Source organism: Paramisgurnus dabryanus, chromosome 14 (assembly GCF_030506205.2).
Source record: "Paramisgurnus dabryanus chromosome 14, PD_genome_1.1, whole genome shotgun sequence".
Classification (NCBI taxonomy): Eukaryota; Metazoa; Chordata; class Actinopteri; order Cypriniformes; family Cobitidae; genus Paramisgurnus; species Paramisgurnus dabryanus.
The window spans coordinates 31,700,307-31,727,999 of NC_133350.1; the positions used below are offsets into that span (position 1 = coordinate 31,700,307).

Consider the following 27,693-nt stretch of genomic DNA (forward strand, 5'->3'; position numbering starts at 1 on the left):
ACGGAACACCATCCACTCTATGGTACGTTCTGCTCCAAATTGTCGAGCTGCATTTTTGAGTGGGATTACCAGGACATCAGTAATCTGAAGGAGGCGAAGCGGTCAGAGCTGAGGCAAAAGCATCAGGGCTATGAGCCAACAGATGCCCAGGTGTTGGCGAGCATCAGCCCTAAAGAACTAGCCAAGCACTGCCGCAGGAAAACCCGGGGAGTGGAGGAGACCCGTGCCCTCATCAAAAGTCTCCTTGACTCCATGTGGAACCTTGTGGACGGCACTGGGCTACACCTTATTAACCACGAGCGCATGTCTGAAGTGTGGAAGGTACAGCAAAAACACCTTGCCTGCATCCAGGATCCACCAGGAGTGCAGCTTTATACTAACATTGGGTCAGGGCTGGAGAAAGGAGACAAGACACTGGATGTTCTAAGATGCGCCAGAGGGTCCTCCTCTTTGGAAAGCTTTCATAAGCACCAGTGTGCTTTCATTCCAGGCATGTTAAAACCTCACACACACACATGGTATATTTTGCTATTGAATGTTGACATAATATTGTTGTAATTTGTTGTAATCAGTGATCCTGTTTTTTGTCTGAGTAGGGTGGAGATGCAATGCATTGCACACTCAGATGTACATGCTTGAGGGTGTGTCAAGGTGGAATTTAAACCGGTCAGCACAAGCACTTTCAATGACTGAGACATCCAGGACAAAGCTGTATGACATTCGTTTGATGTCCAATGTAAATGCGCTCAGCAACAAAGTCTTGGGAAAACCTCTTCTTCCAGAGTTTATCCCCCCTGGGAAACCTACAGGTAAGAAAAGTCTGCTGTTGATGATCAGACCTATACTGTGACATGGTACGCAAGTAAACAATTTTTCCCTTGATGAATATCTATTGCAGGAGAGCGAATTGCTGTTGAATATCTTCTGGCACAATCCAACAGAGGAGATCTTCTGAGCCAGCAGACTGGTAATGCTGACATCCTGCCTGAGATCTTGGATGAAGACCTTGAGGATGAATGTCCTGATGTGACCGTACCACAGGCTCATGACCTCACATTGCAGGTAATATTATGTCAACAGTATATCTGGGGTCTGTTCTTCATATGTGGATTAATCAGTCAGCTGGATTTGATTGTTGTCGATTTGTCTTGATCTTGAATTATTTAGTTCTTCGAAACTCATCCTAGAGTTGCTGTCATAGCAACCGGTCCGTAAGATTAAACCAGCTCGGGAGCAGGCTTATTTCATGTAAACAACATTAGATTGCACCTTTTTAAGCGGATGTGATACGTAAAATCTGTCAGAGTTATGTATTCTCATTATACGAGGGCAATCTGCGTAAGATGTACGATAAATATGAAAAGCATTTCAAATTCAACACATAAAAAAGGATAGATTGAATCTTTTAGCAATGTTATTTAAAAAATATATATAAAAGAAAAATGTTTATGTACTTGTGCATCTTTTTTTGTGGAGCAGCTGTTTTACTTATTCTTAAACAAATGACAAGACAAACATGCTTATGATCACATTCATTTTAAATTTATTTTAGCAATAATAGGTGTTGTGTGTGTAAATAACTATAGATGCAACATAGTTCCAAGGAAAGATTGTTATTCCGTTTTAAGCCCATTTCGCCACATTGGTTACACCCTACAAACCGAGAACAACTTCCTCTCCCCAGTCTCACTGGCTCTCCCGATAATATAGTTTCCATACACCCTCATACAGTGCTTTAAGAAGCACAAGTGAGGAAGCACCTTTTCTGTATCAAACAGTCAGCAAGTTGTGACTTGGCTTCTGACCAACGCACTTCGATTTTATTAGCATGTAGAAGCTCTTTGACACCACTTTATTTCTAATCTTAATCTCTTCTCTGTGACCTGCTTTGTAGACTGAAGAGCGTTAAACAGGGAATGATTATCAGGAACACAAATAAGTGGAAGATCATTAAGATCAGCTTTACCAGTAGTAAGCAAGAACATAGCAGTGTCAATACCATCTGACAGTGTTGCACCCAGAGGTGTTATTCTACACACAATTTACCTCTAACAAGGTACTATTCGGAACCTCTTAAAAGATTTCTAAACACCCAAGTCTTTGTAACGGACTACGCCACCCTGGGAATTACACCCAGGGAAATATAAATGGGACACAGGTTAGTTCCCACAAAGATTCAGAGGAGACACGAATACAAAAACAACAATACTTTATTTATACAGAAAGTAAAACCACAATTTAATGTAATCTTTAACACAAGACTAGTGAAGCTAGCTTCATTTAAAAACACTGGATTAGGTTCCAGACATCAAAAGTTCAGATCGGATAACAGGGAGAAAGAAAAGCAAATTTCCACTTCACAACACACTTTAAATACAAGTTTCTTTGGGCTCACTTCACCACACGTGTTTCAAAGAAACAAAGTTACACAAACTACTCAGTGAACAATTACAAAAAAATAAATTGAGGTTAACACTCCTCCCTGACCGACCTAACAGTTGAATAAAATACCACAGCTCCACAAAATAACCAAATAAACACACTTGTGAAACCAATATTAAATCAAATAAACAAAGAAAACTAAATAAATCACATCATAGTTTATAACAAATACAAAATAAAGTAAACAAACTAGCACTCATTCCTCACTTAAACCATAATCTATTTACCACACGCACCTCTATAATTCACGCACGCACATTAAACGACGTGTCATTCTCACACTATACACACGCTATAAGTCACACACATCTTATCTTAACTCATGCACACGACCACAAATGTACCATACAACCACGCAAACCTCCTCCAGTTGAAACAATACGGGGTAGCGAATGCCCAACTTTCAGTTTTTCCCAGTCGCTTTGGTGCATTTCTCACATCACTATTTACATTTGCACAACAGTTAATGCAGTTCTCAAAACAATTAGTACAAACTGCAAAACCTAGTTGATAACCTGCAAAAGTGTGTCACTTGCTCAAAATGGATAGGACATTCCTCAAAAGCAAGTATTCATGTCAATGAAAGTGTCAGTGTCATCAAAATGAAAAGTCCTGACACCATTGTTTATGAACAAGATAGTCAAGTGGCTTAGTCATGTTTTCATTATGACAGTTTACTTTATAAATGTTTTCCAATGCAAAAAAGTAAAATCTTGGTGACACTACCTGAGAATACTCAAGACTATACACTTTTCCACAGCTATTTGAAAAATACAATAAAGTTACACATTACTGTATTTAGTGAGGTAACTGAGTACAAGACACTGAATATGTATGTTTCACATTTTCACTGCATATGCTCTTTGCAATTAGGGATGGGACGGTTTGAAAATTTCATATCATGATTATAGTGACCAAAGTTATCACGGTTATCAATATTATCATGGTTTTCTTAAATTGAGATGGAAGTGTTCAAAAACAACTGATACACACACTGAAAAATTTTAACAAGTTTTATTTTTGAAAATCAGCAAACAACAAATACAAGTAGCAGCTATATGCACTTTAAGCATAAACATTAAACCAGAGGTGTCCGGCCTTTTTTTGTGTGGCAATCTACTTTTAAAATGATAAAGCTGACAAAACCTACCTGCTAAAAAACATTTTTTAACAAAACACAGTTACATTTTTTAATAACACTTTAAATGTGTGTTAGGAGGACTATCTCTACGTTGAATTTAGGGTTGTCACCATTACTCTATTCTTTTTGAGGAGTTAAAAAAAAATCATTGAGTACATGGTGAGACCATATAGCGGAGATGCGGTTTTGATGAAATAAACTGACAACATTATCAGAAGCATTTCTCTCTCATTCGGTCGATCGCGCGCACATACACCGTACGTGTGGATCAACTCCAGCATGTATGTGCATTCAAATTTCGGAAGTTAGACGACTCCGCTGCAGCGGGCAGGCATAAGATTTATAAAAACACACTTGAGAAGAAATGCGCAACAACTCAAAAAGACTTCTAAGACCATAATGCCAATTTGGCGCTTTGCTTTCCGAAGCTCGTGGAGGCGTGGAGCAGCATACAGTTATTAACTTATAGGCGATCTACCGGCATTGCATTTGCGATCGACTGGTTGTACTGGACACCCCTGCATTAAATGAACATTAACATGGAGCCCTGAGATGTATGAACCTGTTTTAATGAACAGTACCTTAAATAAGAACATCAAATGCACACATAAGCAACGCATTAAAACACAGTGCACCTGTTACTGCATCCGCCACGCCTTCTCGCACAAAAGCTAATGTTGCATGCGAGCGCCTGCGTCAAGCTGATTCTGGCTGGACAGGATTTACCGCGAGTTTTCAAAATCACGGTAATCAAACACAGTTATAATGATAATTACATTTTAAACGATAATACTAACCGTCAGGACATTTTATCATGGTTAATCGTGAAACCGGTAATCGTCCCATCCCTATTTGCAATTCTAATCTGTTCATAGTATTGTGCAAAAGAAAAAAATGCATCCTTATTTACAACAAACATACTCACTTTGGCTGTGCACAACTGTAAAAAACATTGCAGTACATATTGGAACTGAACATACAACAGACATAGTACTGTAATCATTCTTGTACATCCAGACATTCCTCTGTCTGGCCACATCATTTCAAAAATTGTTCAATTTAGGAGACTTTTCGGAGAAAAAAAGACTTTAAAAAAATTTTGACAACTTGAAAATTTTTGTATGTAATGACTGAAGCAATGAAATAAGGACTGTTAGTTTTACATGGAATGACTATTCAGCATTCACAAGTATAGTTAATTTTGACTGACATGACAAACAAATGATAATGTTATAAAACAGCAGAGAATTGTATGAAAGCAATTGATGCATGTCCAAAAGCATTTGCAATTTGTTCGAAGGAATGAGAAACTGCTACTATGACGTGCACAAATGACTAAATGTTGTGGAGGTTGAACTAACTGTTGTGCGAATGTAAATAGTGATGTGAGAAATGCACCAAAGCGACTGAGAAAAACAAATACCCTGTCCCACAGTTATTTCCAGGAACAGGCCACTTAATGCGGACGGCACAAATGAAGGGGTGGACAGGTGTCACAGAAGTAAGCCGCTAGGCAGATACTTAAACAAAAAAATTAGAAAAATAATAATAAAACACCAAGAAGGGGAAGCTGGGCCACCATCCAAATCCACTACCCAGTGTCATATGGGCATATACCTCCGGAGTGCTTTAAGCTGATAAAAGAAAAAGTACAGCATTAACGATGGAATTTTCATAATCAGCATGCAATAAAGCAGTAGCATACCCACCTGATTATTAGAGAGTCGGCACTGCGGACACATCCAGTGATGGATAAACTCCACATGGCATGTATACCATGTAAACAAATAGAGCGCTTACAAACAACAGCTCCCTTTATATTAAATAACTCACGATAGTCTACAAACTTGATTAATAGAGTCAGCCTTGCTAACGCCAAAGCACAGCATGATAAATACAGCTCGGAATGAATACTAAGACAAATGAACAAAGCACATACAGTCAACAGCTCGTCTTAAATAAAACAAATTATTTATCCACTGTGACATACCCAAAATGCAGCAAGTCCACAATCAAATGCTGGTCCCAAACGGCTCAAAAAATCCACTAAGAAAACATTAGGCATTCAACGTCCAAAGTCACAGCAGCAACCACCCGTCAGCCTCAAACAATGCTGGAAACCTTCCTTTTATGCACACCTACACCCATAGCACACCTGTCTCTAATTAAAGCACTCATCATTCAACCCGTCTGGGTAGTGCTGCTACAATCGCAAGGGTTTCTCCTGCCAGCGTGCTTCTTACCACAAGTTTGATTTTCTTAGATTGCCAAAACAAAGGGGAACACTTTACTGTTTTTTCCATGAGGACAATTAAAGCCCCTCCCTGTGTACCTCCATCCTGAAGATTGCCTGGTGAGGCATCACTGAAAGCCACTAAACTTAAATCATCACTGTTTCCCAAGTGTTGGAACTTAAGTGTGACCTTCATTTCATGTATGGACTGAACAGTATCATTCTTAATGTTGGATGCTAGGCTACATGTGTCAAACATTACATTTGGTCTTGTTTGTTTAGCAACTCACAAAATCTGTCCAATTTGGACCGGAGTTGTTATTTTACTTTCTCGTTTAGTGGAGCCTCTCTCTGTACAGCTCGTGCTGCCTGTAAGTGAACTGGTTGTAGGTTTTCAATGTAACTGTGCTGATGCACCTGCACTATACCACCCACAGTAGCAATATTCATACCCACATATGAAAAATTCTCATGCTCTTCACGACCCACGTGAAATACAGATTTAAGTACAGGTATGACATTAGTAACAAAATCCTCTGAACCTGCCCCCAAAAAATCATCCACATGGCATGCCAGTATGCCGGTCACCTCAGACTGCTCATCCTGCCAATAAAACACTGCAGAATCAACCCGTGACATTTTACCCCCACTGTTCAGCATGAGTTCTTTGACCTTGTTGTACCAGTAGAGGGAGGCGTCTGCAAGTCCATACACACATTTCTTTAGTTTCCACAATACATTGTCCACACCTGCTTCTGGTGGGGGACGAATGTAAATGTCTCTTGAGAGTTCCATTCCCTGTAAAAAAGCAGACTTAAAATCCATAGAATTCACTTTCCATTTGTTCTGACAAATAACAACTGACAGCAGCCTGAGTGACTCTGATGCACATGTGGGAGAATCTTTTTGTAATTCATGGATATTGACCTCTTCAAAACCTCTCACCACAAGGCGAGCTTTTGTATCAAAACCATTAGAAGTTTCCTTCAACGTACAGACCCATCTAGTAGAAATACATCTTTGACCCTTAGGGGTGTGCATTGGCATTGTCCTCACAATTCGATTCAATTACGATTCACTAGGTAACGATTCAATTCGATTCTACGATGCATTGCGATGCATCAGAATTTAATTCTACTGTACACAACAAGGCAAATTTTTAACCAGTCAAGTAGTAAAGTCAAGTGCAAATATTCTCAACAAAAACGGAAGCTAAGCAGCTTTAAGACAATGACAATTATATACCTGAGATGAGAATTTTACACACAGTGTAAGTCTTGTCTAGTTTCCCATTAACTTCATAGAATCCGAAATGTGCTCGTATGTCCACTTTCCATGGAAAAGGGTGCGTTTTTATTTACCCGTCTATCACGATCATCTCTCTCCACCTCAGCCATCTTGATTGTTGTTGTTATGCCCCCGAAGGTAATTGAAACTTCACAATTTTATTGTCGAGGCCAGAAAATAAACAGTGGCATAATCGATTATGGCACTTTGCTGCATCGATGCTGAATTGTGCATGCGCGCATTGCGATGCATTGCCGCATCGATTATTGTTGACACCCCTACTTGTCTGTAACCTCTTCGTAAACATTATTATTTTGCCAGTTTTCAGTCTCTTCCTGTTTAGCAGCATCAAAAGAGATGTCTTTGGTAATCAGTACATCAGCATCTGTGTTTTCACATTCATTGAAAAGATCATCAACATATGACATGTCTAAAGCTTCCTTTAGACCCCCCACTGCCATTTGTTTTAAGATACTACACATTGTACCAGTTTTTATATTGCCCTTTTGCTTTTCCTGTTCGGCCTAAAACTCTGTCAGTGTGCTTAGTACCATCATATCTGTTTGTAAATGTCACTGTCTGACCTGTTCTCAGTTTGACACCAGTAGAACCCAATGTATTAGAACTATCTGTCTCATTAGTTTGTCCTACGTCTTCTCTATCATCTGTTTATGTGTTGTCAGGGAATTGAACATCTCCCTTAACACTCATTTCATCATCTGAATTGTCTGACACATCCGTGTGTATTACGCTTTCATTTTCTTTACTATTTTCAGGATTATCGAGTAGTACAAGTTTATCCTCATCCTCATTAACTTTATTCACCCTGGACTGATGTTCTCTGACAAGAATCCCCCATGTCTGAAAAATGCTACAGAGCCATCCTGACCGATAACTACAGCAGGGCCTTTCCACTCTGTACTGTCGCACGTTTGTAGTACACCCTGTCTCCTGTCTCGTACTTTTCAGCCTGATCTTCTTTTGTAAAGCTCTTCTTATCCTTTCTGAAAATTCCACCTATGTGAATGCTCTTCTGGAAGCTTGCAATGCTGCTAAGTGCTGTCCTACTCTAGTACCAATAGAAGTGCCTTCTAGAGCAGGTAGTTTATCCACCAAAGCGGAGAGAAGATTAGGACTGCAACCAAACACAAGCTGATATGGACTATAACCATGCCATTTTTGCCATTAGAGCCCAGCCTAGAGAAGTCTGCCAACCACACCCGTTTCCTTTTTTCACCTTCAGGAGGATCTCAGTCAGTGTCATGTTGTGTCTCTCCAACAGCACGTTGCTCCAAGGACTGTATCCCGCTGTAGTCTTTATCTCAGTGTTAAATTTTTCTGCCATCTCTCTTAACTCCTAATTGTTAAACTCACCACGTTGTCGGTGTATATTCTTTTCGGGGCACCATGAACACTTATCCACGAGTGAATGAAAGAGTTGACGATCTCCGAGGCTTTTTTGTTCTCACAATGTTTCCAGCGCTGAAGCGTGTAAAGTGGTCGATGATATGGAGGTACCATACGCCAGGTTCCAGCTCATATAGATCCATTGCCACTGTCTCATTATACTCTGAGGCTAAAGGCAAACCAACAGCAGGCTTGGGCTTGGTCTTGCTGTATCTTTGACATACCTCACAGTCACGGATGATCTCTTGCAGAATAACTTGACAGTCAGGAAACTACACTAACCTTTTCCACTGGTGGCACTTGCGCTACCAACTTTTTCAGTTACTGGCGCAAAATATGATTTGGTCGCACATATTTTTTTCAAATTATATTAAGGCGCTCTGGATAATAATGAACAATAATGAAATGTATTGCATACAGATATGCTTTTTATTTTACTTGCCATCTTTTAAACCACATGCCTTCTTGTTTTCTTAAACGTTGCAGTGTTTCCCACAGATCTGAAATTTACTTGTGGTGGTAGCTGGTGAAAAGGGCAATTATTACCCACTGAAAAATAATGGTCTACTATACATGTGACGTAGAACTAATAATGTGTGACACAACACAATACTTTGATTTATTGAAAATTAATATTAATTTCACATTATATTTCATTAATCTAACCACCCCAAACTTTCTTTGCCATTAACAATCTTTCTATTTCTCTCTTGCCAATTTAAAAAGCTTAATCCACTCATTATTTCAGATTTAAAAGTCTAGTTGCTGTCCCGGTGACAGACTTTACATTGCTTTGCTCGTTCAGTGCAATGGGCTTGACATTAGCACTTATTTTTTGCTACAATCTCTGTGCAAACTTAATATGGATATGGTTTTAGAAAAGATATGGTTTATTAATAATAAGATTATTTAAAAAATGTGAGAAAGAAAATGCAGCGCGTGCAAATTCAATTGCAGGAGAGTATAGCTTAAAAAAGAACCCCTTCACACACACGCATGCACTTTACAGGTGTGTGTACCAAAAAACGGCACCACAGTGCAATCATATATGGGCAACTTGTAATCTGACATATTTCGTTCAATAATAATAATCTCTGTTTTATTGGAGTTTAGCATAAGGAAGTTATTCTCTCTCACGCGAGTCAGACCGATCGCGCAATGCATCACATATGCTTAAACTTATGTAGCCACGCAACAATAATTTCAGCATGCATTCACTGTATACAGCGGGACGTGATGTTGTGATTTTTCGAACGGATTCTTAACCTAAAATGCACCGCAATGCAAGTGATGCAAACCAAATGCAGCGTTCTATTGAAAATGAATGTATGTATTTCTGCCGTACCAAAATGCAATGAAGCAACTGAACGTCTGACTGGGGTGTCACTCTTCCTCACACACAAACACAGGTGCACGTGCGCGCACACACACAGGTTGTTACCATAGCAAATAGGCTCACCCCAGAAATGATATATTATATGTTAGTAGCCTAATGGTAAATGCTGCAGGTGTAGAAATGTACATAAACCAGATATTTACTTTGATGTCAGGGCTAGATTACAGCATGAAACCTGTTGTGCATATTAATAAATTAAAGTGTTTAATTGTTGGCACTGGCACTTATAAACACTAAATGGGTAAAAATTGAAATAAATAGGCTTATTTTTTGGAGCCAAATACCTCTGTTTTTTCAGAAATAAAAGCCAAATGCTTGAACATTGAACAAGCCAAGTCATTTTCGTTATGCATTATTTGTTTTGGTTGTTTAAAAACACACACAAATCCGATTACTCGATTAATCGATCGATTCAGTGCTAGATTAATCGATTACAAAAAGAAACGATAGCTGCAGCCCTATTGTTATCAAATACAGTTGCATTTTATAATATTTTGATGTAGAATAACATTTACATTCATTTACTGCACATCATACTTCATTTAACACATTATTGGGAACTGCTAAAAGTGTTGGTGTATTATCAACAACTGCACAAAAGAGGGAAAACACCATATTTTAATAAACTACAATTCAAAGTTTATTTACCAGAAATTAAATTGTTGCATTGGCTGTGGGTTTAAGAAAGAGCAACTGCCTCCAGAGATGATCTGTACAATCAATCAGTTTAGAGACATCACTCCTGCTAGCACATTTCATGAAGATACTTAGGTTGATGTTACAAACAGACAAAACAGCATTTAACTGTTTTTAAAAGAGACTTAAAGTACATTAGGAGCATCAAAGTTTGATTACAATCATTAATTTCTGTCTTAAACATGAATAGTAAAGATATCAAGATTATATTTACTTAAAATATTTTACATTATGTAGGGTGATTTTATGTACAAAAATAGCTTTGACTGGGTTTACAAATTCAGCCTCATAAAAAGTTCACAAAAACCTTTCATTAATACCTTGCGCACTGCAAGGGGCAATAAAAGGGCATGTTCTTGGCCATAGTAACAATCGGGCAATCACAGCATGGCTGATCAGTGTTTCTACTATCGACCTGTAAACTAATAGCCAGTTTTTCATTTTTAATGTAGAACAGACACAAGAAGCATTTAAAAGATTATTTATTCTTTATTAATAATTCTGTGTATACTTTTATTAATCACCTCAGCAATTTGGAAGCGGTGGCCAAAGGCCCAGGCCAGATCCCAGATCCCCACTGGAGGAGGGTGATGCATCTGCTGGGCCCGTCCACTACCCACTGGAGGAGGGTGGTGCATCTGCTGGGCCTGTCTACTCCTCATTGGAGAAGGGGGATGCCTCTGCTGGGCAGGTCTACTCCCCATTGGATGAGGGCGATGCCTCTGCTGGGCCCGTCTACTCTCCATTGGAGGAGGGTGATGCCTCTGCTGGGCCCGTCTGCTCCCCATTTGAGGAGAGAGATGCCTCTGCAAGTCCCGTCCACTCCCCAATTGAGAGTGATGCCTCTACCAGGACTGTCCTCGCCCCATTTGAGGAAAGTGGGTTCGTCACTCCAGCTCCGGTAAAGTGGATAATGTTTCACCATTAGAAATGTGGGCTTTTTTATATTTGCCCTTGTCCCAGATGTCTATTGGTTTAATTTTGTAACAGGACACCAGGTGTGATGCCAGAGGGATTCCTGGATGGGAGGCAGTTGATGCCTTGGCAGGTTACCTGGTTGGCCTTAACCGAACCATAACAGCACTCTCCAATGCTGAAGTGGCAGAGATTTTGAGGTTATACTCTCATCTAAGTGCCTTTGACAAGACCCCCACCAGTTACTCCCTCAAGAGCAAAAAACAAAATTTGTCAGGACCTTGGAGGACTTCAAGAAAACGCAGTGGCTCTGCTCCAGGCCAGCAAGCAGCTGAGAGGTATCTACATCTCATATAACTGTATTCCTTAGTATTCATATCAATATTTAAAGAGTTTGGTTCCAAAACGCAATACATCCATTTTGACTAATTTGACTAAAACATGTTTTGTATACCAAGAAAGTGAAAAGATAAAAACCACTATTTTCTGTTACAAACTTTCACATAGCATATTTAGTTTATAATATAAAAAATTCAAATCCATAATTTGATTTTCAAAGATTTATTATAGACGGTTTCAGCAGTAACAACATAAACAAGCGGGTGTCGTGGTCCACACTAGGGCTGTCAATCTTCCTCTATTATCCCATTCGAATTTCATTCATAATTTTTTTTTTTAAATTCGATTTATAATCGATTATTTAATGCTCAAATTTGACTAATTAATATTTACTATACCTATCTACACACGTTGTAAAAATGGGCTTATGCATTGCCAATGCCACTATGAGCTCGTATAGTTGACTTGTTTTAAATTATGTCCACTAGAAGACATTGCAGTATTACTAATAAACATGTAATTATTTGATAACAGGTGATATCTTTCTTGCTAATTAATGACTAAGCTTAGACACAAAATTAACAAAGTTGTCAACTTTAATGAAAAATTTCATTATCAACGCAGTCCATAGCACTGAGAGCGGTTTTCTCCTGACACTGTCCTCTTCACCTTGGCTGCTTCGTTCTCGTCTTCCTCATAACCTTCCTCCGCAACCGCTATCAGCTCCGCTTTCTCTTTCTCACGTACCTCCTGCTGCTGGTCTTGTTTCAAATGAATTAGCCGATGGAAATGCGGGTCGAGGTAGCTAGCTGTATTTAACAGCATAAATGCGTTAGATAGTGAACACATAAAAAATATTTTTTAATAATTTTTTTTTTAAATCCCATTCGAATAGTAGTTTTAACATTCGATTAGTATTATTTTTTTTAATATTCGAATTATATTCGATTACTGAAATTCGTTTCAACAGCCCTAGTCTGCACGTAACTTCCGGTAAACTCCGCTAAGAATAAATTACAACAAAGTTCTTTAAATGTAGTTTATTTATATAACAAGCAACACATAGATTACCTAGGAAACCAAAACATTTGTTATTTTCGACGAGACATTTGTTCAAGAGAGCAGTTTAGCAACTAGTCAGACCATTCGAGTGGCTTATGTTTCTTCCCCGTCTCAGAAAACCACCACAGGTTTATCAGTGCCATCAAAAGTATTATTTTGTTTTTGTTTGTTTGTTGATCACGAAGTACAAAGTAGATGAGGAAAACTAGGATTATGTGTGTATTCAACGCACCGCCATTGTTTCTTTACACTGCGTGGAATGGTGCGCTGTGATTTGTTGAGCGGATTTATTGCATTCTGCAGAAAAGGGGGACTGGTGTTTATCGCATTTTGGGAAAAAGGGAGAAAAGATGACAGAATAACACGACAGTTATTGGATTGTGTGTAAAATTAAGAATTTACTTTTTAATACTGACCTGATACAATACTGTTTTTGGCAGTAACTTTTATTTTATTTTTAAAATGGCGTTTATCGCGTTTTGAAACCAAACTCTTCATAGTTATGTCAATATGTTAACATGCATATATAATAAGCACTATGTGATCTGGTCATCTATTTGCAGATTGTTCATGGTCCATGGTCAGGCTGCTCACAGACCAGACAAGAACCGAATTTCTGAATGTGTTGCTCTCAAGTTGTACAAAGAGTACAAGCAACCCAGAAATAGGCCAAAGGACAATAAAGGGAGGAGATTTGCCATACCCCAGTCCATTGTAATGACCTACTCACACATCAAGCAGCTAGTTGAGTACTGCCAAGAGATCATGAACAGGACTGACCTCGTACTGGTTAATATTAACAACACCACAGTGTCCGACTGGTGAGTTAATCTTTAATATCTTCATAAATTGATTAAATTGCGTATTTGAACAAAAATTTTAAATATTAACACACTGAAAAATTTACTCTTGTGTGTTTTGTTTTCTGTCTCTGCAGGCTGCAAGATTGCTCTAAGAAATTAGAACAGGGTTCTTTACTTCAGGGCGTGCGGCTTCCACGGCAGATTGCCGTGGCTAAAGAATCCCTCCTGGAGGTTCGTGACCTACCATCACAGCCAGTTCAGCATGGACACACTCCTTTGGAGTTCCAGGAGCCTGAAAACCGTGAGGGTGAGGCAAAAATCCGCAGGCGAAACAGTTCCAGAACACCTGCTATTCCACACAGTGGTGGGGAAGAAGCAAGTATTGCCCAACACGATGCTGCTTCTTCTCAAAACATCAGTACGGAGGGCTGGTCCTCTGCCAACCAGCCATCCCCAACACAGTACCAGAGCTGGTCTTCCTACCAGGCGCCCCTGGCACACTCTCATGTTTGGTCCTCCACCCACCCACAACCCTCAGCATCCTCCCAGGGCTGGTCTGCCACCCAACCACCACCCTCAGCATCCACCCAGGGCTGGTCTGCCCCCCACCCACAAGCCTCAGCATCCATCCAGGGCTGGTCTACCACCAACCCACCACCCTCAGCATCCTCCCAGGGCTGGCCTGCCACCCAACCACCACAATCAGCATCCTCCCAGGGCTGGTCTGCAACCTACCCACCACCCTCAGCATCCACCCAGGGCTGGTCCTCCAACCAGGGCTTGTCTGCAACCCACCCACCACCCTCAGCATTGACACAGGGCTGGTCCTCCAACCAGGACTGGTCTGCAACCCACCCACCACCCTCAACATCCACCCAGGGCTGGCCTGCCAACGAACCACCACCCTCAGCACTCTCCCAGGGCTGGCCTGCCACCGAACCAACACCCTCAGCATCCTCCCAGGGCTGGCCTGCCACCCAACCACCACCCTCAGCATCCTCCCAGGGCTGGCCTGCCACCCAACCACCACCCTCAGCATCCTCCCAGGGCTGGCCTGCCACCCAACCACCATCCTCAGCGTCCTCCCAGGGCTGGCCTGCCACCCAACCACCACCCTCAGCGTCCTCCCAGGGCTGGCCTGCCACCCAACCACCACCCTCAGCGTCCTCCCAGGGCTGGCCTGCCACCCAACCACCACCCTCAGCATCCACCCAGGGCTGGTCATCCACCTCTTTCTGTCCTGACCAACCTAGGCTCCCTCACCAAGCACTAGATCCCTTTAATCGCCAGCGTGAATGGCGGTTACGCAGGGCAGAACTTGAAAACCAGGAGAGAGTGAGGAAAGGTGAGCCCCCAAAGGTCAGAAAGGCAAAAGAGAGCTATCACTATGAGTGTAAGCTGTGTGGTCAGCCTAAATCAAAGCAAACTGGACACTCACAGGTACGAGGCAAATGGTACTGCCCTGCATCTGGACAGACCCTTGAGGAGTGGAGAAGCTCTTTGTAAATATAAGAAATTCATTCTTTTTTATTTATACTTTTATTAATCATATTTTTTATTTATTTTAATATTTCACAATCACTGTTCAAACCATTTGCTGTTGCAAATGGAAAAAAAAATTATGGAAAAAAATATTAGTTGCTGATGCAACTATTTCCAAAAAAAAAAAAAAAAAAAAAAAACACAACTCTTGTGGTGTAATAGCAACACGTCCATCCTTTGGGTGGGAGACTCCAGGTGCAAATCCTGGCAAGAGTGTGCAACTGTTGGCCCAATCAGTATTTAATTAAAAAATAATTTATGACATCATTTAATCTGCATTTTCTACTTTTCTCATAATTATTACTAGATATACCCGCACTCATAATTATCATAACAAAGCATTATTATTCATACCAATCCTATTTGTATCTGTTTTTAAGCCATATTTAATCAATTCATAGCAATTTCTGATGAGGAGCTAGTGTCAGTGGGGGAACCGGCACAGAAGAGGCTGACAAAGGAAAAGTACAACTACACCTGTAAGGTGTGTGGCCAGGACAAAAATAAAAGGACTGGACACACCCAGCTGAAGGGGACTGACCCTGGGTGTCTGGAGAAAGAGTGTATAGTTGCTGTCACTATTACTTGTATCTCTCTATGTCGTTTGTATGTCTGTTACCATTAAGTTTAGGAATTTTATGGAGCCAAGAACAGCCTTGACGTTTTTATGTAATTTCCTCTTGAATACCAGGACAGTGAATGTCATCCATTGAATGTAATTGTTAAAACTATAGCCAGAATTACTTGCAGAATCATTTTACATTTATTCACAAAACCCAACACTCAATGCTCAATTTATAATATGTTTTATTCACTTGTGTTGCACAGATGTAGTCTCTCATATAATTGTGTTTTCAAAAAAAAGGAGGGGAAACATGATGTGGGATTTATTTACATTTAAAGCTATACACTGTTAATACTGTTTTAGCTGTAAATGTAGCATGTGACATTTTGAGTTAAATATTTGAATAATGATTTGTTTACATCACAAAATATGTTTACTTACAAAAGAATTAGCTTTAAATGCATTTATGTGCATAATTGCATAATCACAGGGTTATTACTGTGGTGTTTCATATGGAAAATAGTTCCTGTGTTAAAATAGTACTACATTACCCAAAATGCATTGCATGTGTACTTCCGGAATGCACTACGAGACTACAAGCGAAGAGAGATGGTCCTCGGTCCTCGCTGCTGAACAAGAGATCCAGGGGGCGGGGTTCGATCTAGATCCAACTCCTCCCACTTTATATACTTTGTTCCGCCAAATGAACCAGTAAATTTGCGTTGTTGCAGCCCGCAACAACGTTTGCTCTTATCAGTTTAAGTGTACGTTTGATTAATAATATAGTCAAGAATTAATCATAATTTATTAAGTAATGATCACAGTTAGTGTAAGGGGAGGTAAGGGATACGTTCCCGACCGGGTGATATCACTGAAGGGATATATTTTCGACCCGCTTGGCTGTACATTATCCCACTTATTACACATAAAAACACACATTTATTTGATATATTTTATTAGCACGTTAAAAAAACCGTAAACCATGTTTAGGAAACCCGTTTCCTAATGCCTGTAATCAAAGACGCGTTAAAACAAATTTAAAGTCCCTACAAGATAAACATTCAATTTATTAATTTCTAAATAACTATATGCCATATATATGTTAATAATTCTGCAAATTTATACTGTATACATTCATAGGTATTATACTGCATGTGGTAAGATTACTCGTAGTGCCCAAAATGTTTTACTTCAAAACATAGTAAAAACACTTACATTTCATCTTAAAGTCATTACTTTTTTTGTAGTCATAAGTAAAGTTTGTTTTTCTGTCAAAAGAATAACTTAATTTAGTTACAACTCAATGGGGAAATGGTAACGCAACCACTTGTATGACGTGTCTTGTGGTAAAACTGCCGACCAATCAAAATGCAGTGGGAAGAGATCCAGCTCCGCCCCTGGATCTGAATCCAACCCCGCCCCCTGGATGTCGTGTTCTGCAGTGAGGCATAGGTTCGAATCCCGCAAGAGACATGAAAATTAAAGTGATGATAAACCTTGAAAAAGTGGAGAATTATGTGTAAACAATGTTGAGAAGATAAAAGAGTGGATAGAAAATTGATATAGTGTACGTTTTTCTTCATTTTTTCTCCTTTTCTCCCCTCTCTTTCCCCCCTCTTTCCTCTCTCTTTTCTTTTCTTCCCCCCCACAAGCAGTCCATTTTGCCCCTTTTTTGGCCGAGTGGTTAAGGCGATGGACTGCTAATCCATTGTGCTCTGCACGCGTGGGTTCGAATCCCATCCTCGTCGTTGTGACGTTGAACTTTCTTTAAGACGCAACATTTCCGAAGCTTACGTTGTTTCTCACACCTCTAGGAGTGATCTGCTACCCATTAGACAAAGCAACGTGTTTTCGTTGCACCAGTTTTGAAGTGCTTACAATCCAGAGTCTCTGATGGACACTTGAGTGTTTTCAGACTTTAAAGTTTCAGACTATGTGCCAACTGTCTAGAAAGTTTATTCAGGGTTGGAAATAAAATCTGCAGCATTGCGGCACTTCAGGACCGGCGTTGCCTACCCCTGTTCTAATGCTAAAGACGAGCATACACTGTGCCATTTCAGCACAGTCGTGGCTGAAATAAACACTTTGTTAGAGATATGACAGGGTTTTGGTCATGTTGATTTAACAACCTCAACAGTTACATCAGTTTGATGCACGTTATTGTAAACCTGATCGTCGGTTAGTGTTAGTTGAACGGACGGCAGGTAAGTGTACTGAGGTTTAGTCAACATTACCCAGCCAGTTGGCTGTGTACATAAGCCAATGAAAACCTCTTGTTCCCTTTAAATAAAGTCTTGAATGTCTCCTTTGGTTTTTGCCTGTTTCATGTCGAAATCCGATGAAAACTATTTTGAAAAAGAACCCCAATCAATTAAAGGTCAGTCCTTGAAATTATTTCTAAACATGTCTAAGGCGATGGATTGCTCATGCACAGTTCTCTTCAGGCGTTTCCCTTCTGTCAGGCCAAAATGAACGCTTTCTAAAAGATAACGTTTAATTACACCAACAACGGAAACAATTTGATGCACGCTACTATGTACTTGGTGGTAATTTAGGAATCGCAAAATGCCCCACAGCGGGGGTTACGGGAAAGTCTCACAGGACAGCCTCACAGGACGAGGTGGCCGAGTGGTTAAGGCGATGGACTGCTAATCCATTGTGCTCTGCACGCGTGGGTTCGAATCCCATCCTCGTCGTTGTGACGTTGAACTTTCTTTAAGACGCAACATTTCCGAAGCTTACGTTGTTTCTCACACCTCTAGGAGTGATCTGCTACCCATTAGACAAAGCAACGTGTTTTCGTTGCACCAGTTTTGAAGTGCTTACAATCCAGAGTCTCTGATGGACACTTGAGTGTTTTCAGACTTTAAAGTTTCAGACTATGTGCCAACTGTCTAGAAAGTGGTAAAGACTGGGTTGAGCGGATTTACCTTTGTTGATGTTTGCTGTAAGAGGAAAAGAACAGGAATCATAACAACTGAAAAACCTTAGCGGAATGGTTGAAAACATACGTTGTCTCTAGCACAATTTTTATAGGTCAGTGCTAGAGCGTTTAAACGCAGATAGGGAGGTCTAACCGTTCACTTGGACATTATCAAGACAGCTTTAACTGTGGTGAAGCATAACACATGTTGGTTTTTCAATTCTTCAGTCACGTGTGTTCTCATAGGGGGTATAGCTCAGTGGTAGAGCATTTGACTGCAGATCAAGAGGTCCCCGGTTCAAATCCGGGTGCCCCCTTAAGCCTGTATGTCCGTAACCTCTTGCGGTAGTTTGCCGCGTTAATCTTTCGGACTCAAAGTTCATCATGGATCCTTTTCACGTAGGTCCTGGAGTGCAGCAGTCCTGCAGAGTTTAGCTCCAGCTCCAATCAGCCCCACGTGAACAGGCTAACCAAGGTCTAAAGGTCACCTGAGAACCACAGGTGGATGAGGTTTATTCAGGGTTGGAAATAAAATCTGCAGCATTGCGGCACTTCAGGACCGGCGTTGCCTACCACTGTTCTAACGCTAAAGACGAGCATACACTGTGCCATTTCAGCACAGTCGTGGCTAAATGCCAACGTACACTATACGAGTAAATCCCATGCGATGTGAAGCCAAAGTTCACAAATTGTGTGCTCACACTATAGCAGGGGTCTTTGACCCTGCTCCTGGTGAGCTTCCGCCCTGCAGATTTTAGCTCCAACCCCAATGAAACTTAGCTGAAGCAGCTTATCAAGGTGTTCAAGGTTGCTTGATAATTACAGACTGTTGTGTTGGAGGTGGGTTGAAACTGAAGTCTGCAGGACAGTAGCCGACCAGCAGCAGGTTTGGAAATATCTGCGTTATTCGGTCAGATCGCAGAGCTGAGACTTGACTGCTCACACGTCATCTCTGAAACAAATCGGAGAGATATCCAAACTAAGAAGTGTGTAGCTGTTTGCCGGTTTCAGAAGAAGCATCCATGCATTTCTGGGAAATGCACCGCCTTTCTCATACAGTTTGTGCGGTCCCTTCAAACGATCGCAAAATATGTGACAAAATGCCTTGATACAACCAAGTGTCAGAGCATGTGGGTTTCTGTAGTGTAGTGGTTATCACGTTCGCCTAACACGCGAAAGTTCCTCGGTTCGAAACCGGGCAGAAACAGTGTGTTCCTTTTGATACGCTGCGAGTTAAATTCCTTTCTTGAGCCACGTTACTCCTTGTATCATGAAGCACTTTTAAAGTTACACACAGTTCCGCCCGTCACATTCGCTTCACGCATGAAAGGTGGCCAGTTCTCAAGTGGGCGAAAAGCATTGCCCCTTTGGGAAGTGTTGCACAGAGAGAAAGTGTGTGTCCAAATCTATCAAAATAAACATAGAATCCAAAGGAACAGGTTTCTGTGGTGATGTGGTTATCACAAATGTCCTCGGTTCGACTGAAATAAACACTTTGTTAGAGATATGACAGGGTTTTAGTCATGTTGATTTAACAACCTCAACAGTTACATCAGTTTGATGCACGTTATTGTAAACCTGATCGTCGGTTAGTGTTAGTTGAACGGACGGCAGGTAAGTGTACTGAGGTTTAGTCAACATTACCCAGCCAGTTGGCTGTGTACATAAGCCAATGAAAACCTCTTGTTCCCTTTAAATAAAGTCTTGAATGTCTCCTTTGGTTTTTGCCTGTTTCATGTCGAAATCCGATGAAAACTGTTTTGAAAAAGAACCCCAATCAATTAAAGGTCAGTCCTTGAAATTATTTCTAAACATGTCTAAGGCGATGGATTGCTCATGCACAGTTCTCTTCAGGCGTTTCCCTTCTGTCAGGCCAAAAGGAACGCTTTCTAAAAGATAACTTTTAATTACACCAACAACGGAAACAATTTGATGCACGCTACTACGTACTTGGTGGTAATTTAGGAATCGCAAAATGCCCCACAGCAGGCGTTACCGGAAAGTCTCACAAGACAGCCTCACAGGACGAGGTGGCCGAGTGGTTAAGGCGATGGACTACTAATCCATTGTGCTCTGCACGCGGGGGTTCGAATCCCATCCTCGTCGTTGTGACGTTGAACTTTCTTTAAGACGCAACATTTCCGAAGCTTACGTTGTTTCTCACACCTCTAGGAGTGATCTGCTACCCATAAAACAAACGTGTTTTCGTTGCACCAGTTTTGAAGTGCTTACAATCCAGAGTCTCTGATGGACACTTGAGTGTTTTCAGACTTTAAAGTTTCAGACTATGTGCCAACTGTCTAGAAAGTGGTAAAGACTGGGTTGAGCGGATTTACCTTTGTTGATGTTTGCTGTAAGAGGAACAGAACAGGAATCATAACAACTGAAAAACCTTAGCGGAATGGTTGAAAACATACGTTGTCTCTAGCACAATTTTTATAGGTCAGTGCTAGAGCGTTTAAACGCAGATAGGGAGGTCTAACCGTTCACTTGGACATTATCAAGACAGCTTTAACTGTGGTGAAGCATAACACATGTTGGTTTTTCAATTCTTCAGCCACATGTGTTCTCATAGGGGGTATAGCTCAGTGGTAGAGCATTTGACTGCAGATCAAGAGGTCCCCGGTTCAAATCCGGGTGCCCCCTTAAGCCTGTATGTCCGTAACCTCTTGCGGTAGTTTGCCGCGTTAATCTTTCGGACTCAAAGTTCATCATGGATCCTTTTCACGTAGGTCCTGGAGTGCAGCAGTCCTGCAGAGTTTAGCTCCAGCTCCAATCAGCCCCACGTGAACAGGCTAACCAAGGTCTAAAGGTCACCTGAGAACCACAGGTGGATAAGGTTTATTCAGGGTTGGAAATAAAATCTGCAGCATTGCGGCACTTCAGGACCGGCGTTGCCTACCCCTGTTCTAATGCTAAAGACGAGCATACACTGTGCCATTTCAGCACAGTCGTGGCTAAATGCCAACGTACACTATACGAGTAAATCCCATGCGATGTGAAGCCAAAGTTCACAAATTGTGTGCTCACACTATAGCAGGGGTCTTTGACCCTGCTCCTGGTGAGCTTCCGCCCTGCAGATTTTAGCTCCAACCCCAATGAAACTTAGCTGAAGCAGCTTATCAAGGTGTTCAAGGTTGCTTGATAATTACAGACTGTTGTGTTGGAGGTGGGTTGAAACTGAAGTCTGCAGGACAGTAGCCGACCAGCAGCAGGTTTGGAAATATCTGCGTTATTCGGTCAGATCGCAGAGCTGAGACTTGACTGCTCACACGTCATCTCTGAAACAAATCGGAGAGATATCCAAACTAAGAAGTGTGTAGCTGTTTGCCGGTTTCAGAAGAAGCATCCATGCATTTCTGGGAAATGCACCGCCTTTCTCATACAGTTTGTGCGGTCCCTTCAAACGATCGCAAAATATGTGACAAAATGCGTTGATACAACCAAGTGTCAGAGCATGTGGGTTTCTGTAGTGTAGTGGTTATCACGTTCGCCTAACACGCGAAAGTTCCTCGGTTTGAAACCGGGCAGAAACAGTGTGTTCCTTTTGATACGCTGCGAGTTAAATTCCTTTCTTGAGCCACGTTACTCCTTGTATCATGAAGCACTTTTAAAGTTACACACAGTTCCGCCCGTCACATTCGCTTCACGCATGAAAGGTGGCCAGTTCTCAAGTGGGCGAAAAGCATTGCCCCTTTGGGAAGTGTTGCACAGAGAGAAAGTGTGTGTCCAAATCTATCAAAATAAACATAGAATCCAAAGGAACAGGTTTCTGTGGTGATGTGGTTATCACAAATGTCCTCGGTTCGACTGAAATAAACACTTTGTTAGAGATATGACAGGGTTTTGGTCATGTTGATTTAACAACCTCAACAGTTACATCAGTTTGATGCACGTTATTGTAAACCTGATCGTCGGTTAGTGTTAGTTGAACGGACGGCAGGTAAGTGTACTGAGGTTTAGTCAACATTACCCAGCCAGTTGGCTGTGTACATAAGCCAATGAAAACCTCTTGTTCCCTTTAAATAAAGTCTTGAATGTCTCCTTTGGTTTTTGCCTGTTTCATGTCGAAATCCGATGAAAACTGTTTTGAAAAAGAACCCCAATCAATTAAAGGTCAGTCTTTGAAATTATTTCTAAACATGTCTAAGGCGATGGATTGCTCATGCACAGTTCTCTTCAGGCGTTTCCCTTCTGTCAGGCCAAAATGAACGCTTTCTAAAAGATAACGTTTAATTACACCAACAACGGAAACAATTTGATGCACGCTACTACGTACTTGGTGGTAATTTAGGAATCGCAAAATGCCCCACAGCAGGGGTTACGGGAAAGTCTCACAGGACAGCTTCACAGGACGAGGTGGCCGAGTGGTTAAGGCGATGGACTGCTAATCCATTGTGCTCTGCACGCGTGGGTTCGAATCCCATCCTCGTCGTTGTGACGTTGAACTTTCTTTAAGACGCAACATTTCCGAAGCTTACGTTGTTTCTCACACCTCTAGGAGTGATCTGCTACCCATAAAACAAACGTGTTTTCGTTGCACCAGTTTTGAAGTGCTTACAATCCAGAGTCTCTGATGGACACTTGAGTGTTTTCAGACTTTAAAGTTTCAGACTATGTGCCAACTGTCTAGAAAGTGGTAAAGACTGGGTTGAGCGGATTTACCTTTGTTGATGTTTGCTGTAAGAGGAACAGAACAGGAATCATAACAACTGAAAAACCTTAGCGGAATGGTTGAAAACATACGTTGTCTCTAGCACAATTTTTATAGGTCAGTGCTAGAGCGTTTAAACGCAGATAGGGAGGTCTAACCGTTCACTTGGACATTATCAAGACAGCTTTAACTGTGGTGAAGCATAACACATGTTGGTTTTTCAATTCTTCAGCCACGTGTGTTCTCATAGGGGGTATAGCTCAGTGGTAGAGCATTTGACTGCAGATCAAGAGGTCCCCGGTTCAAATCCGGGTGCCCCCTTAAGCCTGTATGTCCGTAACCTCTTGCGGTAGTTTGCCGCGTTAATCTTTCGGACTCAAAGTTCATCATGGATCCTTTTCACGTAGGTCCTGGAGTGCAGCAGTCCTGCAGAGTTTAGCTCCAGCTCCAATCAGCCCCACGTGAACAGGCTAACCAAGGTCTAAAGGTCACCTTAGAACCACAGGTGGATGAGGTTTATTCAGGGTTGGAAATAAAATCTGCAGCATTGCGGCACTTCAGGACCGGCGTTGCCTACCCCTGTTCTAACGCTAAAGACGAGCATACACTGTGCCATTTCAGCACAGTCGTGGCTAAATGCCAACGTACACTATACGAGTAAATCCCATGCGATGTGAAGCCAAAGTTCACAAATTGTGTGCTCACACTATAGCAGGGGTCTTTGACCCTGCTCCTGGTGAGCTTCCGCCCTGCAGATTTTAGCTCCAACCCCAATGAAACTTAGCTGAAGCAGCTTATCAAGGTGTTCAAGGTTGCTTGATAATTACAGACTGTTGTGTTGGAGGTGGGTTGAAACTGAAGTCTGCAGGACAGTAGCCGACCAGCAGCAGGTTTGGAAATATCTGCGTTATTCTGCGTCTAACGATCGCAAAATATGTGACAAAATGCGTTGATACAACCAAGTGTCAGAGCATGTGGGTTTCTGTAGTGTAGTGGTTATCACGTTCGCCTAACACGCGAAAGGTCCTCGGTTCGAAACCGGGCAGAAACAGTGTGTTCCTTTTGATACGCTGCAAGTTAAATTCCTTTCTTGAGCCACGTTACTCCTTGTATCATGAAGCACTTTTAAAGTTACACACAGTTCCGCCCGTCACATTCGCTTCACGCATGAAAGGTGGCCAGTTCTCAAGTGGGTGAAAAGCATTGCCCCTTTGGGAAGTGTTGCACAGAGAGAAAGTGTGTGTCCAAATCTATCAAAATAAACATAGAATCCAAAGGAACAGGTTTCTGTGGTGATGTGGTTATCACAAATGTCCCCGGTTCGACTGAAATAAACACTTTGTTAGAGATATGACAGGGTTTTGGTCATGTTGATTTAACAACCTCAACAGTTACATCAGTTTGATGCATGTTATTGTAAACCTGATCGTCGGTTAGTGTTAGTTGAACGGACGGCAGGTAAGTGTACTGAGGTTTAGTCAACATTACCCAGCCAGTTGGCTGTGTACATAAGCCAATGAAAACCTCTTGTTCCCTTTAAATAAAGTCTTGAATGTCTCCTTTGGTTTTTGCCTGTTTCATGTCGAAATCCGATGAAAACTATTTTGAAAAAGAACCCGAATCAATTAAAGGTCAGTCTTTGAAATTATTTCTAAACATGTCTAAGGCGATGGATTGCTCATGCACAGTTCTCTTCAGGCGTTTCCCTTCTGTCAGGCCAAAATGAACGCTTTCTAAAAGATAACGTTTAATTACACCAACAACGGAAACAATTTGATGCACGCTACTACGTACTTGGTGGTAATTTAGGAATCGCAAAATGCCCCACAGCAGGGGTTACGGGAAAGTCTCACAGGACAGCTTCACATGACGAGGTGGCCGAGTGGTTAAGGCGATGGACTGCTAATCCATTGTGCTCTGCACGCGTGGGTTCGAATCCCATCCTCGTCGTTGTGACGTTGAACTTTCTTTAAGACACAACATTTCCGAAGCTTACGTTGTTTCTCACACCTCTAGGAGTGATCTGCTACCCATTAGACAAAGCAACGTGTTTTCGTTGCACCAGTTTTGAAGTGCTTACAATCCAGAGTCTCTGATGGACACTTGAGTGTTTTCAGACTTTAAAGTTTCAGACTATGTGCCAACTGTCTAGAAAGTGGTAAAGACTGGGTTGAGCGGATTTACCTTTGTAGATGTTTGCTGTAAGAGGAACAGAACAGGAATCATAACAACTGAAAAACCTTAGCGGAATGGTTGAAAACATACGTTGTCTCTAGCACAATTTTTATAGGTCAGTGCTAGAGCGTTTAAACGCAGATAGGGAGGTCTAACCGTTCACTTGGACATTATCAAGACAGCTTTAACTGTGGTGAAGCATAACACATGTTGGTTTTTCAATTCTTCAGTCACGTGTGTTCTCATAGGGGGTATAGCTCAGTGGTAGAGCATTTGACTGCAGATCAAGAGGTCCCCGGTTCAAATCCGGGTGCAGCCTTAAGCCTGTATGTCCGTAACCTCTTGCGGTAGTTTGCCGCGTTAATCTTTCGGACTCAAAGTTCATCATGGATCCTTTTCACGTAGGTCCTGGAGTGCAGCAGTCCTGCAGAGTTTAGCTCCAGCTCCAATCAGCCCCACATGAACAGGCTAACCAAGGTCTAAAGGTCACCTGAGAACCACAGGTGGATGAGGTTTATTCAGGGTTGGAAATAAAATCTGCAGCATTGCGGCACTTCAGGACCGGCGTTGCCTACCCCTGTTCTAATGCTAAAGACGAGCATACACTGTGCCATTTCAGCACAGTCGTGGCTAAATGCCAACGTACACTATACGAGTAAATCCCATGCGATGTGAAGCCAAAGTTCACAAATTGTGTGCTCACACTATAGCAGGGGTCTTTGACCCTGCGCCTGGTGAGCTTCCGCCCTGCAGATTTTAGCTCCAACCCCAATGAAACTTAGCTGAAGCAGCTTATCAAGGTGTTCAAGGTTGCTTGATAATTACAGACTGTTGTGTTGGAGGTGGGTTGAAACTGAAGTCTGCAGGACAGTAGCCGACCAGCAGCAGGTTTGGAAATATCTGCGTTATTCGGTCAGATCGCAGAGCTGAGACTTGACTGCTCACACGTCATCTCTGAAACAAATCGGAGAGATATCCAAACTAAGAAGTGTGTAGCTGTTTGCCGGTTTCAGAAGAAGCATCCATGCATTTCTGGGAAATGCACCGCCTTACTCATACAGTTTGTGCGGTCCCTTCAAACGATCGCAAAATATGTGACAAAATGCGTTGATACAACCACGTGTCAGAGCATGTGGGTTTCTGTAGTGTAGTGGTTATCACGTTCGCCTAACACGCGAAAGGTCCTCGGTTCGAAACCGGGCAGAAACAGTGTGTTCCTTTTGATACGCTGCGAGTTAAATTCCTTTCTTGAGCCACGTTACTCCTTGTATCATGAAGCACTTTTAAAGTTACACACAGTTCCGCCCGTCACATTCGCTTCACGCATGAAAGGTGGCCAGTTCTCAAGTGGGCGAAAAGCATTGCCCCTTTGGGAAGTGTTGCACAGAGAGAAAGTGTGTGTCCAAATCTATCAAAATAAACATAGAATCCAAAGGAACAGGTTTCTGTGGTGATGTGGTTATCACAAATGTCCTCGGTTCGACTGAAATAAACACTTTGTTAGAGATATGACAGGGTTTTGGTCATGTTGATTTAACAACCTCAACAGTTACATCAGTTTGATGCACGTTATTGTAAACCTGATCGTCGGTTAGTGTTAGTTGAACGGACGGCAGGTAAGTGTACTGAGGTTTAGTCAACATTACCCAGCCAGTTGGCTGTGTACATAAGCCAATGAAAACCTCTTGTTCCCTTTAAATAAAGTCTTGAATGTCTCCTTTGGTTTTTGCCTGTTTCATGTCGAAATCCGATGAAAACTGTTTTGAAAAAGAACCCCAATCAATTAAAGGTCAGTCCTTGAAATTATTTCTAAACATGTCTAAGGCGATGGATTGCTCATGCACAGTTCTCTTCAGGCGTTTCCCTTCTGTCAGGCCAAAAGGAACGCTTTCTAAAAGATAACTTTTAATTACACCAACAACGGAAACAATTTGATGCACGCTACTACGTACTTGGTGGTAATTTAGGAATCGCAAAATGCCCCACAGCAGGGGTTACCGGAAAGTCTCACAGGACAGCCTCACAGGACGAGGTGGCCGAGTGGTTAAGGCGATGGACTGCTAATCCATTGTGCTCTGCACGCGTGGGTTTGAATCCCATCCTCGTCGTTGTG

General features: G+C 41.6%; 13 non-coding genes across 13 annotated transcripts; all 13 read left to right on the forward strand.

Annotated features, from left to right (window-relative positions):
- The first annotated feature begins 18,442 nt into the window (after positions 1-18,442).
- trnas-gcu (transfer RNA serine (anticodon GCU)) lies at positions 18,443-18,524 on the forward strand. The gene has a single exon. It is a non-coding gene; the product is annotated as a tRNA-Ser (tRNA).
- Positions 18,525-18,996: 472 nt separating this feature from the next.
- On the forward strand, positions 18,997-19,068 carry trnac-gca (transfer RNA cysteine (anticodon GCA)). Its single transcript has one exon. It is a non-coding gene; the product is annotated as a tRNA-Cys (tRNA).
- An 817-nt stretch (positions 19,069-19,885) lies between these two features.
- trnav-aac (transfer RNA valine (anticodon AAC)) lies at positions 19,886-19,958 on the forward strand. The gene has a single exon. It is a non-coding gene; the product is annotated as a tRNA-Val (tRNA).
- Positions 19,959-20,775: 817 nt separating this feature from the next.
- On the forward strand, positions 20,776-20,857 carry trnas-acu (transfer RNA serine (anticodon ACU)). The gene has a single exon. It is a non-coding gene; the product is annotated as a tRNA-Ser (tRNA).
- Positions 20,858-21,325: 468 nt separating this feature from the next.
- Positions 21,326-21,397, forward strand: trnac-gca (transfer RNA cysteine (anticodon GCA)). The gene has a single exon. It is a non-coding gene; the product is annotated as a tRNA-Cys (tRNA).
- Positions 21,398-22,214: 817 nt separating this feature from the next.
- trnav-aac (transfer RNA valine (anticodon AAC)) lies at positions 22,215-22,287 on the forward strand. The gene has a single exon. It is a non-coding gene; the product is annotated as a tRNA-Val (tRNA).
- Positions 22,288-23,104: 817 nt separating this feature from the next.
- On the forward strand, positions 23,105-23,186 carry trnas-gcu (transfer RNA serine (anticodon GCU)). The gene has a single exon. It is a non-coding gene; the product is annotated as a tRNA-Ser (tRNA).
- A 468-nt stretch (positions 23,187-23,654) lies between these two features.
- trnac-gca (transfer RNA cysteine (anticodon GCA)) lies at positions 23,655-23,726 on the forward strand. The gene has a single exon. It is a non-coding gene; the product is annotated as a tRNA-Cys (tRNA).
- Positions 23,727-24,383: 657 nt separating this feature from the next.
- Positions 24,384-24,456, forward strand: trnav-aac (transfer RNA valine (anticodon AAC)). The gene has a single exon. It is a non-coding gene; the product is annotated as a tRNA-Val (tRNA).
- An 817-nt stretch (positions 24,457-25,273) lies between these two features.
- On the forward strand, positions 25,274-25,355 carry trnas-gcu (transfer RNA serine (anticodon GCU)). Its single transcript has one exon. It is a non-coding gene; the product is annotated as a tRNA-Ser (tRNA).
- Positions 25,356-25,827: 472 nt separating this feature from the next.
- Positions 25,828-25,899, forward strand: trnac-gca (transfer RNA cysteine (anticodon GCA)). Its single transcript has one exon. It is a non-coding gene; the product is annotated as a tRNA-Cys (tRNA).
- An 817-nt stretch (positions 25,900-26,716) lies between these two features.
- Positions 26,717-26,789, forward strand: trnav-aac (transfer RNA valine (anticodon AAC)). The gene has a single exon. It is a non-coding gene; the product is annotated as a tRNA-Val (tRNA).
- Positions 26,790-27,606: 817 nt separating this feature from the next.
- trnas-gcu (transfer RNA serine (anticodon GCU)) lies at positions 27,607-27,688 on the forward strand. The gene has a single exon. It is a non-coding gene; the product is annotated as a tRNA-Ser (tRNA).
- The last annotated feature ends 5 nt before the right edge of the window (positions 27,689-27,693 follow it).